Source organism: Muscardinus avellanarius (assembly GCF_963383645.1).
Source record: "Muscardinus avellanarius genome assembly, chromosome: 5".
Classification (NCBI taxonomy): Eukaryota; Metazoa; Chordata; class Mammalia; order Rodentia; family Gliridae; genus Muscardinus; species Muscardinus avellanarius.
Genome location: NC_137790.1, coordinates 26,776,206 through 26,788,033, shown reverse-complemented (window position 1 = coordinate 26,788,033; position 11,828 = coordinate 26,776,206). Strand labels below are relative to the sequence as shown.

The following is an 11,828-nucleotide window of genomic DNA, read 5'->3' as shown; positions in this document are numbered from 1 at the left end:
TAATATATTTTGGTGGTCAAGAAGCATATAAGGTTTGGCCTTATGTGCTTGGTTATCATCAAAGCTGAAGACAGATAAAGCAAAGAGGAACAGTTTGCCAGCTCCAAAGCTGCTCAGCTCTACCCCTAGACATTCCTTGGGCAGTAGCTTATCAATTTACAGTTTGGATGGTTCAGAAATTCAGGACCTGGGCTCATACTAAAGCACCTGCCAAGTCTTCCACAAATCTCTGGTCACATTCAAGAGAATGTGCTTCAATAGCCCTGGAGATAACAGAAGCTCCCATATGCCAGTAAATGTCCTAGGCTGATGTGTACACAGGAGAGACTGGAGTAGAGTAGCTATTATGTCCAAATAGCCTGGAGCTGAAGTCAGATAAGGGACTGTCAGATTAATCTGTGGGTGACTGGAGTGGCAAAGCCACACTCCAAGTGGGATTGTGAGTACGGAGGGTCACTACATGCTTTTAAAGTGCTATAGTGAGGATTTAGTGTGATTGGAAGGTTGTTACCCAGTGAAAGCTTGATTCCCCCCACATGAGTATCTGGCCCAAGAATGGCACATTTGAGGAAGAAACTTTAGATCTAGCACCATCTATAAAAGATAAACACTAGCGTGTAATTCAGAGAGTTGGTCCATTAGCATGTCCACTTCCAGGAAGGGCACACACCATGATGCTTCTGATCCATCTCACCTTACTGAACAGGTTAATTTGGAATTGCTGTATGGACAGTGGCAAGAAACCATGAGTTAGAGTGGAAGGTTGGACAACCCAGATAGTCAAATTACTGAAAAATTAAGTGACTGGCAAAGTAATTGCCTTTTGGGTCAGATATGTCCCAATCTATAAGACCATTAGTGGATTATGCTAGCTAATGAAGTGCACTATAAAACTAAAGTGACATTCCTCATTGTTGAATAGCATCAGCTTTCTTGGAAAGCAACAGAAACAAAATCTCTATGTAGAGATGTGGCAAGAAACATTCTGGCTTCAGCTCCCCTGTCATGAGGAATTACTAATCCCAATTTAACCAGATATGCAGTGACTGTCACAACAGTCCTGTATGCTTTGTGATTAAAAAATAGGTTCTTGTGCAATGAACCCACTAAGTGTGCATATGGTTCTGAATATTACTTCTCAAAGGAGAAAAACAATTCAGGCAACACCAATTATAGGCTTGGAGAAGTTCAGGGTGAGAATGGGCAATATTGTGCCCTAAATATTCCTTTAGAAAATACACAAGAAATATTGAGTCAGAGTTGACAGGACAAAAATCTTAAACCCAAGTGAAGATAATCAGTCTACAATGGCATATAAGACTTGACAAGAAGTTTAGATGAAGATATTTACATATCATTTAAGTATAGGCTAGTGTAGTGTTAGAGATGTTATTGTATCATCATTCAAGTAATTAATTCAAATAGTTTTCAGAATCTGAGTACAGTACTGAGTTGACCATTTAGAGATTCACCTTATAGATCAGTCTCAAATGGGAAGGAGTATCCATTCTGGTGGATCAGTGCCCATCTCAGTTAATTCCTGCCTCCCCAACAGTGACATCTCCCTCATGTACCTCTAGATATAAAGCCCCAAGTGTCTACCACTGTATAGGTTTTTTTTTCCTGCACAATTGGATTGATTGTGAGGATCAGTGACTGAGTAAGTTGGCTATTTTAAAATTATCCTCTCCTGTGGTTCGAACATTTTTTGTGTGGGTACTGGGGATGGAACCCAGTGGCATTCTGCCTCAATAATAGCTTAGGCTGTCCACAAACTAATCTTCTGGTCTCTGCCTCCTAAATGCTGGGATTACAAGTACATGCCACCAGGTCTAACTATGAACAAATTTAAAACATGGAGTTGGGCTAGCATGGGTCTTAAGTTCCTTCCCATCTGTTAAGAGTTATTATTGGAGGTAACCCCACTAGAAGTCATACACTGCTTTTCTCTACATATTGTCAGATTCATGTGTTGAGATGGGAGGGTAATGGGAATTGAAAGATAGTGGAGAGGTGCAGAAGGTGGGAGACACCTGCTTTGTAGTCCTTTAGTGACTTGGACCTGAGGATGGATTCACATGGGCTTCCATGGGGTTGATAAATGCATGTCTTGACTCTGACTCTCATGAGAAGAGTCAAGAGGAAGCCTGTGATCTCCCTCACAGCCAATAGGAAGAGACCAGGGTGTCTTCTGCCAACTTAATTATCTTTGCAGAAATATCCCGATTATACCTTGCATTAAAGCCAGCAGTATCAAGAAAATAGAGGCTGCTGTTGGGGGTCATTTTCCTTCTTAAAGGCTTTTGATTTCCTCATTAAAGAACACAAGACATCCATATGCCAAATTGATTTAACCTCTAAGCCTTGGAATCAGGCCATAGGTTGATGTATGGCTGACCAGGAGCCATCCATTCAGACTGTTGGGAGTGATAAGCATCTCCATGCACACCCATGGCTGCTGCAAAGCACAAGTGCCCATGAACACTTGCATCATGGCAAGCATTGGTTACCACGTGGCCTTGGCCAGATCTTTCCTGCACAGTTGGCTTTCTGTTGTCCTCATATACCTATGCCAAACTACCCCAGCGACAACATTTACTTCCTAAAATGCAGAGTATATACAGTGTGCAAACACAGCCCATTCCTGGCCTTCTATCTTCTCTAGTTTGTACTTGAAATCCTTGAACAGTTCTACGATGCAGCCATACTCAGGAATCCCAGACAAGGTGAAGCACACTATACCTTTCCCCCACCAGTTTGTTCTGGGCAATGCCATCAAGACCAGCCCCTTTGATATGAGCAAGCTTGTAAACTGACCACTGTCCACAGCTCCTCCTCAGCCATGATTTCTCTACCTCTAAGCTCTAACCCAAACCCCTTGGGATGAGAAACAAGGTAGATACATACCAGATATAACTGGATTTACCTCGGACCACCCCAAGAAAGTGGAGCTGTTGTCACTAAGGCAGCAGTTTGTTATTCCCACTATCATTCTAGCCACACATATGTACCTGCCCAAGAGAAAGGCTCACTGATTTAAAACCTGAAACAGCAAAAGCCGCTTGAGGTATAGATTGAGTCACAGGTACCTCTAAACATCATTGTGGAGGTGGGACCTTGTAGATAATCTCTTACTCTACTCAGCTCAACTTAATGAGTTTGGTCTGCAGCTTTCACCCAGTTTTAAGCAGGTAAAAGTTTTAAACAGCTAGTGGAGAGCTGTGATTTTTTGAAACAACCTGGTGAGGTTGGAATTACTCAAAAACACCAGTTAGGGTCTGATTTTTCTTTGAAGACTGGGGCCACACACACACACAAGCACTGTCTCTTAAAATAGACAAGGACAGTGCCTGTCTTCAACCATGAGTGATAATACACATTTTCACAGCACAGCCTCTCCAGAGACTGTAATAGGTGTTTTATGACCTGAGAACCAAACATTACAAGGCAGAAATCTGACCTGGAAAGCAACAATATGTTTATTTTTGTGGTATTTGGAATTGAAATCAAGGGTGTTCTGCTTCTATGCTACACTCCCTGCACTATTTTGAAACAAGATCTACCTAAGTTGTAGGGCCTTGCTAAGTTGTAAAGGCTGGCCTCCAAACTGCAATCCTATTTCTTCCTCCCACGTCCTGGGAAGACAGGCATGTACCACTGTGCCAGGACGGATGTTTATTCTTTGTGAATGTTTTAGTTGAGATTTGGTCATCCGCCTCCAACATGCATTATTTGAAGCTCATTGCAAGGATTGTCTAACCACCCAACATGCTAAGTTCTCTTACACAAGATTAGCTAGCTACTGATGGAAAGTGGAAGTGGGTTGGAGTTACTCATAAGATATGAGCTAAAGTAGGCATGAAGGAGAGATTGACTTTAGGAGATCCTATGTTTCTAATCTATGACAATCAATCCCCTGATGGCCCTTCATTCTAAGAGCTTCAATTGTTAGAAGATAGCCCTCAAAGGTCAGTCCTTGGGTCAGGTAGCTTAGTTGAAAAGTCTTTAGGTTATGCCCACTTTCTGACATGATCCTAGAGAATGACAAGTCACATGACTTACAAGCTCCCCCCCCCCCAGTACTGGAGGTTATGAAAATAGAGGTTCAAAGGCAGCAGGGACCCCATTAAAGGATGCTTCCTTTGGAAGAGCAAAGAGACTAAGAGACCAATGAAAAAGCCTGCATTTAGGATCCCAGCACCACCAGTCTTGGTACCTCAGCCACGAGTATGTTGTTAAGTATTCCTGTGCATGTATGGCAGGATCAGTCTGCTTTCTGATCTCTTCTGGGATATCCCTCCAAAAATCACTGTTCTTGCAGTGGCAGGTGTCACGCTGCCATCTTGCCTCTAATTCTGCCATTTTCCACTCTCTCCTATATTTCAGATAGGAAGTCATGAGTGGTAATGTTTCCCTGTGTTGTCCCAATCAGCTATTAAATCAGAATCTATTGTCCAAGGTTTCTCAGGGGTATGCATGTCCTATTCAGCTGCTGTCAACCTACACCTCTCCGGCAGTGGTTACAACTGCAGCTGCAGCCATCTTCCTCCCTCTTCAATATTTTTAAGAAAACAGTATGTGTCTTTTACAGGAGTTGGGAGTTCAAGTACTTAGTAGCAATGTGTTTTATCTCCCCTCCAAGAGCAGAGGCCCACAGCTTCACTACAGAGAGTGGGTTCTGCTGCTCAGAGTCCACCCAGCCCCAGAACTGTACAGAGGAGCAAAGTAGCCAGGAGCACCTTTGTTTCCTGGTACATGTGGTGCTGGCTGATCTGACTATGAGGGACTCAATCTGATGTGCCCCAAACATTTTTCTTACATAGTATGTTGTCCAGAGTTCCTGGGCATGTGGGGCAGGTGCAGTCTACTTACAGGGAGGTTTCCTCAAAAGTTCAGGATGAATTAGAATGAATCTACCTGCCTCTACCCAATCCTGGCCATTGCCACCACTGCAATCTTGGCCCTCCTCCTGAGAATTTTTCTTACATAGTATATTGCCCAGAATTTCTGAGCATGAAGAGCAAGAACAGTCTTTTTTGGGGGAGATTTCTCCAACAGTTCAAGGCAGGTCAGGTTGAATTTATCTACCTTGCTCAAATACTGGCCGCTGTCTCTGCCATCTAGGTCTGTCTCTATTATAGGTGGGAAGTCATGGCTATAAATGTCTATATGTTGTCCCAATCAGATATTAAACCAAAATCTGATGTCTGGGGTTTCTCAGAGGAATACAGGTCCTATTTGTCTGCTGCCAGTTATCGCCACTGTGACCACAGCCACCGCCATCTTGCATCCTCCTGAATTTTTTATGTTAAACCAGCCTTTGTAGCCCTGGGATGAACCTGACCTGGTCATCGTGTACAATTTTTTTTTAACACTGTTTTGAGTGAATCTTGTTAGTATTTTGCTTCAGTTTTAAGTCTAAGTTCATCAATGATATAGGCCTGTAGTTTTCTTGAGTTGTCTATTTGGTTTGGGTATTAATGTGATACTGGCTCTGTAGAATGAATTTGGGAGAATCTCTTTGAAGAATATTGGGATTCGCTCTTTTTATGAAGAGTTTACAAAATTACCTGGGAAACTAGTCCTGGGCTTTTGATAGTAGGCTCTAATGCTGCTTGAATCTGATTGCTATTGGTCAGTTTGAATTTTCTGTATCTTCTTGGATCAATTCAGAAATGTTTTATGTCTAGAGAATAATCAATTTCCATTTTCTACTTTGGAGAGTTTTCTTTGAAGTAGTTTGATAATTCTGATTTCCCATGCTGTCAGTGGTAATATCTTTCATCTCATTTTAGTCATTGATTTTTTGGTTTGTTTGGCTAGTGGTTTGTACATCTTATTTTTGAGATGTGAGCTTTTCTCTACTTCATTGATTTCTGCTATGATTTTAATAATTTCCTGTCTTCTACTGGCTTTGGGGTTAGAGTTTTTTTTCTTTCTTTCTTTTTTGGTGGTACTGGGGAGAGAACGCAGGGAGCTTTCTATCTCTGGTCTACTCTACCAGATCTATTTTCTATTTTATTTGGAAACAGGGTCTCTTAAGCTAGCATGGCTGGCTTCGAACCTGTGTGATCATATCTCAGCCTCCCAAGAATGGGGATTACAAGTGTGTGCCACCATGCCCAACTAGAGGTTTTTATATGTTGTGTGTATTTTCATTTGTTTCTAAGAATTTGATTTTGCCCCTTACTACTTCTGACACATTCCTTATTCAGCAGTGTGGTGTTTAGTCTTCACATGTTTATGTGCTTACTCTGGGTTTTCTTATAGTTGATTTCTAGTTTCATTCCATTGTGGTCTGAAAAGATCCAAGGAATTATGTCACATTTTGAGATTGCTAAGGCTCACTTTGTGCTCCAGGATGTGGTCTCTTTTGAAGAAGGTTCCATGAGCAGCTGAAAAAATGTGAGCTCTATTGTTGTTTATTCTGTATGTGCCTAACAGGTCCATTTGGTTTATGGTGTTTTAGGCGAGGCATCTTTCCTGATCTTTTGTCTAGAAGATAGATCCCAATAAATTAATACTGGGAGACCTATGTGTGACTTTATGTCACAAAGAGTTTGTTCTATGGAAGTGGCTACACTTATGTTTGGGGTGTTGTCTATCATTTTCTCTTGATAGTTTCTTTTACCAGTAAAAAAAAAATGACCTGCTTTGTCTCTTCTGATAAGCTTGGGCTGATGTCTAATTTGTCTGATAGTTACTATTCCTGCTTATCTTCAAGTTCTGTTGGCATGGGTTACCTTTCTACGGCCCTTCACCCTTAGTTATTATCTTTACTTGTAGGGTGTGTTTTCTCACAAGCAGCATATAGACTCTGGTTTTTAATTCATTATACACCCTACGTCTTTTTATTGGGAAATTGAGGCCATTTTTGTTTAGTGTAAGATAATTTTTATGTAAAATGAGTCATTTTATAATTCTTCCATGAAGTATTTAATTCTATAAAAATGAAACATTGCCTTTAATATTTACATTGGTTCTGTAATCAAGGACAGCAAAAATCCTAAGAGTTATATATAGATAAAAATTTCAAGAATTTAATCTTTAAAAATGTATACTTTGAAGGAGTGATAAAGACTAAAAGCCAGTAAATGTAGACATTGAAGGGGAAGATAAAAATGTTAAATTTGAATTCTCATCTCCCCAAATATCTAAAACATCACATATACCACTCTGCAGTATAGCTTGCGAAACCCAAAAATTCTGAATTCTCTTCACTTGTCTGAAATAAGTCCAGTAGAGATTGTACTGGTGAACCACAATTTTTTTTTTAATTCAGTATTTGGTTCAAGAATTTCATCCTGACTTCCGGGAAGATGGCGACCGAGAAAAGCGGGGCTTAAGAGCCCCACTAACAACAAATCTCCATTACCACAAAATCAGCGCCTTTCATAGCCAGAAATCACCATCACCAGAGGGGGAAAAAAAAATTCACCAGGCTCCAGAAGGAAAGCGGACTGAGAACAGAGCCACAGAGGAGATCCTCAAGCCCGAGGACGCGGCAGCAGCGCCATACTGCCGGTGGCACCCGCGAATTCACGGGACGGCTACAGCAAGCCGAGGTGAGCCACTGCGGAACAGCCAGGCGGGATTTCTCCGCGCAGAGATCACCTAAAGCTCCCAGTGGCCGAGCTCAGCACATGCTGCAGGGATTCAGAGTGGAAATCAAAATCAAGAAGAAAAACTACAGCCCCACTGCTGAGGGCATAGCAGCGGCGCCATATTGCCACCGGCGGCAGCAGCAGTGAATTCATCGAATTCTGTTCAGCTACATCTGCGTACTCAAGAACAGTGAGTCAAATTGCGGGCCACAGAGGAGAAATCCCAGTACTGTACTCCCTGGGACTTGACCCAGTGGGAGAGGGGCGGTGGCAGAGATATCACACCATAGGAGAACGTGCAACCTGGCACCCCCCACAGTCTAAAGCAGCCTCTATCGACTCTCTGGGTCGGAGACTCTGTGATACAACACAGTAAAGGAGTAGTGGGGGCTGAGATACTACTGACTCGAGATCCAGAACACCTTAAGTGAAGTCATAGTGACCCAAGGGAAGAACCCAGAGAAGGCACAAACATCCGAAATCATGGGAAAGAGGAATAATACTGGAGCAATGAATGCCCACAACCCCACAACATCAGAACCCGATAAAACAGAAAATCAGAGATTTCTAGAAGATCAAATCAGGAAAATAACTGTAGAAATAATAGAGGTGCTTCGAAAAGAACTCAGAGAGCCAAAAAGAGATAAAGGATGCAATTAATGAAGTAAAGGCCTCAATTCAAAGCACAACCAATTAGAACACATGGAGAACAGAATCTCGCTCTTAGAAGATGATCATTCCAAAAATGAACGCATAGTTTCTAATCTAGAAAAAAATATCCGACAGTAGGAATCTGGTATTGAAGAAATATGGGCCCATTTTAAGAGAGCTAACCTAAGAATAATTGGAATAGAGGAGGGAAAAGAAAGTGAAACCAAAGGGATCAACAATCTCTTCAAGGAAGTAATAGCAGAAAAATTTTCCAGACATAGAGCAAGAGGTTGATACACAGGTCCAGGAAACTTATAGAACTCCCTTTAGACAGGATAGGAGAAGAGGATCCCCACGCCACATAATTGTCAAAATGACCAATGTGGAAGCCAAGCAGAGAATCTTAAAGGCAACAAAAGCAAAGGGCCAAGTGACATTCAGAGGCAAACCAATTAGAATCACTCCAGACTTCCCAAACCAAGTTATGAGAGCCAGAAGGGCTTGGAGTAACATATTCGCAATTCTGAAAGAAAACAATTTCCAGCCAAAAATTTCCTACCCAGCAAAACTTTATATCAAATTAGATGGAGAAATAAGAAGCTTCCATGACAAACGAACTGAAGGAATTTATGTCTTCAAAACCAGCACTAGAGAAAATACTCAAAGAGATTAACTACAAAGAAGAAATAGGTAACACACATTAGAACTAGAGAAACAAGATTTTCCATCCAACAGACAACTAAGATTGATTATCTGTGGAGATTCATTATTTATGTTAGTCTGTTACCTATCTCTAAAGGGTATTGTTTGCCTTTATTGTTGTTAATTTTTAAGATTTCTAGTTGGAATATTAATATACCTTCAGATATATCATTTGGAAATATTTTATCCCATTCTATTAGCAACTGTTAACTCTGTTTACATTGTCTTTGGATATACAATATTTTTTTTAATTTTTTAGGGAGTTTGTATACTCTTCTGTTGCCTGTGCCATTGAAATCATAACCAAGAAATCACTGCCAATTTCAATGTTGTGAGGTTTAATGACCCAGATTTTCTCCTAAAAGTTTATAGTCTTAAGATTTATATTTAGGTCTTTTATCTAGGTTGAGTTAATATTTGTATATGGGATTAGGTAAGAGTCCAATTTTATTCTTTTCCATGTAATTATTATTTTTCAACAATATTTAGTTAAAAGATTATTATTTCCACCACCAAATGTTCGTGGAAACCTTGTCAAAAATAACTTGACAATATAGGAAAGAATTTAGCTGTAGGCTTTTATTTAACTCCAATGGTTTATATATCTGCCTTTAGAATAGTACTACACTATTTCAATTATTGTAGCTTTATATGGTTTGAAATCAGAAGATATATATCTTCTAGTTTTGTTCTTTTTCAAGATCGTTTTGGGTACCTAGAGTCCATATTCCATATTAGGATAGTTTTTTCTGAAAAATATATAAATATATGATAGTTTCACCTAAAAAATTAGAAAAAAATATTCTCTGGTAAGAAAGCAAAAAGAAATATTGAAAAGTTATCTTTAAGTCATCAAAAGCTTGGTATCAGACAACTGAAACTTATGTGAGATTATCATTTTTAATTTTGGATAAATTGCTATAATACTAGATGTCAACCACTAAGCCAAGCATGGAAGGGAGGGATAGGGAGAGAATAGGGTGGGGATCAGGTGGGGGCTGACTGGGCATTGTGTGCATGTATGTCTACAAAAGTATGTATCCCACTGTGATGTATGAATACAGTGCACCAATAAAAAAAATAAATAAATAAAAAAAGAATTTCATCCTAATATTTTCACTTTGATGGATTTTACTAGAAGGTAAGTTATTCATATTCTTGATGTCACATTCATAGTGTTTCTATGGACCACAGGATGCAGTGTTTGTCTCAGATGCTCTTTTGAATTATCAGACCAGAATCATGACTGAATATTGAATGAAGGCCTGCTTCCTTTGGATCTTTTGCTGGAAAAAAGACAGTATCTGATCTTTGTTCTGGTTGGGATGTACTATTATCTGTATTTATATAAGAAACTTGCATAGATGTCTGTAGCCTGCATGGACAATTATCTACCTTTAGTTTTTGTAAGTCATTTTCATTTATAAAAAATTTATGTTTGGAAATATTAAGAATGGAATCCTGTTTATTTTTATGTGGAAGTAGCTGTGTAAAATTCTGTTTTATATCATTTTCAGCTCCATTTAACAGGGAACATTCACTGTTTTCTCATTTTGTCCTTTCAATTTATGGGATGGGCAGGGGATGTGTTCTGAAATGAACACAAGATTTTGTTCAGATTCCTGGGTTTCTTCATGTAGGAAATTCTGCTTGATCACCTGTACATTATTTTGCCTGAAGTCTGAGAAATATTTAAGTCTTTTTCAGGACATTTGTAGAAAAAGGGATCCAGTACTGTATTTTATTCTTTTTTTAGGTATCTCTTTCATATTCTACACAATCAAAAACTTCGATACAATATCAACTTGAAAATGTTTACTCTGTGCAAAGTTCCTGTGCTGCTCACTTAAAAGGTGTGTTCCAAGATCTTCATATTTCTGTAAGCCAACATTCACAATATCCTTCTTTCTTCTTTCAGATGGAGTTGAATTGGGGTTCCACCATTATTTATTGGCACCAGTTTGAATTCTTAAGTTTAGCCTGAGTTTCCTTTTGGATAGTAGGTGGCTTATCTACATCAAATGGACTGTAGGGCTTCAGAATAGAATAGTTTATAAAGGGCATACTGGTCAGCTAAAGACAAAATGGCCTATAATGTTGGCTTATATCTTCTACCTTTCCAAAAGGCTTGAGTCTTCCTGTTTTGTTTTTTGTGTTCAAGTACCAACTCTTTCCCCCGCATCACTTATAGAAGTACTTGATTTAAGTAAACAACCCTTTGTTCAATGTAGTATCTAATGTCACCAATATGAAGAATTTTACTCCCCATGATAAGGCATTTGATAATATACTATTTGAAGGAATACAGTCATGATCCTTGATAGCTTTTTCAACTAATAATTTTCCTCTGCTTAAACTGTCTGGAGACTTAAATGAACTTCCATCATGGCTGGGATGAGAAGTAGTTTCTGCTCTATATGCATATTCTGGTCTTGGTACAGAAGAAATTTGATCCAATGTTTGCGCAAATTTTGCTCCCTTACTTGAAATAAGATAACTGATATATTTGCTGAGAAATTCATCTCGCCCTCCCAGATCCTTTGTCTATTTTCAGTTTTTCAGATACAGTGACAGGATAGGTCAAGGTAAAATGATTTTTTACTTGGATTCCACCTTGGAAGTTCCCTTTGCTGTGGGTTCTAATGGCTCCAAGGTTCATGGCAGCCACCAGGTGCCTACATGCTGGGTCCACACAGGGTACTTAGCAGCAGGGCAGGGAACAGAGGCTCCCTGGGCAAAACAAAAGACATTTGAAACTAGGAGATACTGCTTTCCAAAGCTCATCTACTTAGGCCCTTCACAACTTAGTGAGACCCTGTTTCAAAGTGAAGAATAAGAAATAGTCATGGATGTGTATCTTGGAGGTAAAAT

The 11,828-nt window shown here is 39.7% G+C and overlaps 1 pseudogene across 1 annotated transcript; it reads right to left on the bottom strand.

The window, feature by feature from the left end:
- Nucleotides 1-10,660: 10,660 nt before the first annotated feature.
- Nucleotides 10,661-11,616, bottom strand: LOC308263451 (protein DBF4 homolog A-like; annotated as a pseudogene). The gene has a single exon. The product of its transcript is annotated as a protein DBF4 homolog A-like (transcript).
- Between the last annotated feature and the right edge of the window lie 212 nt (nucleotides 11,617-11,828).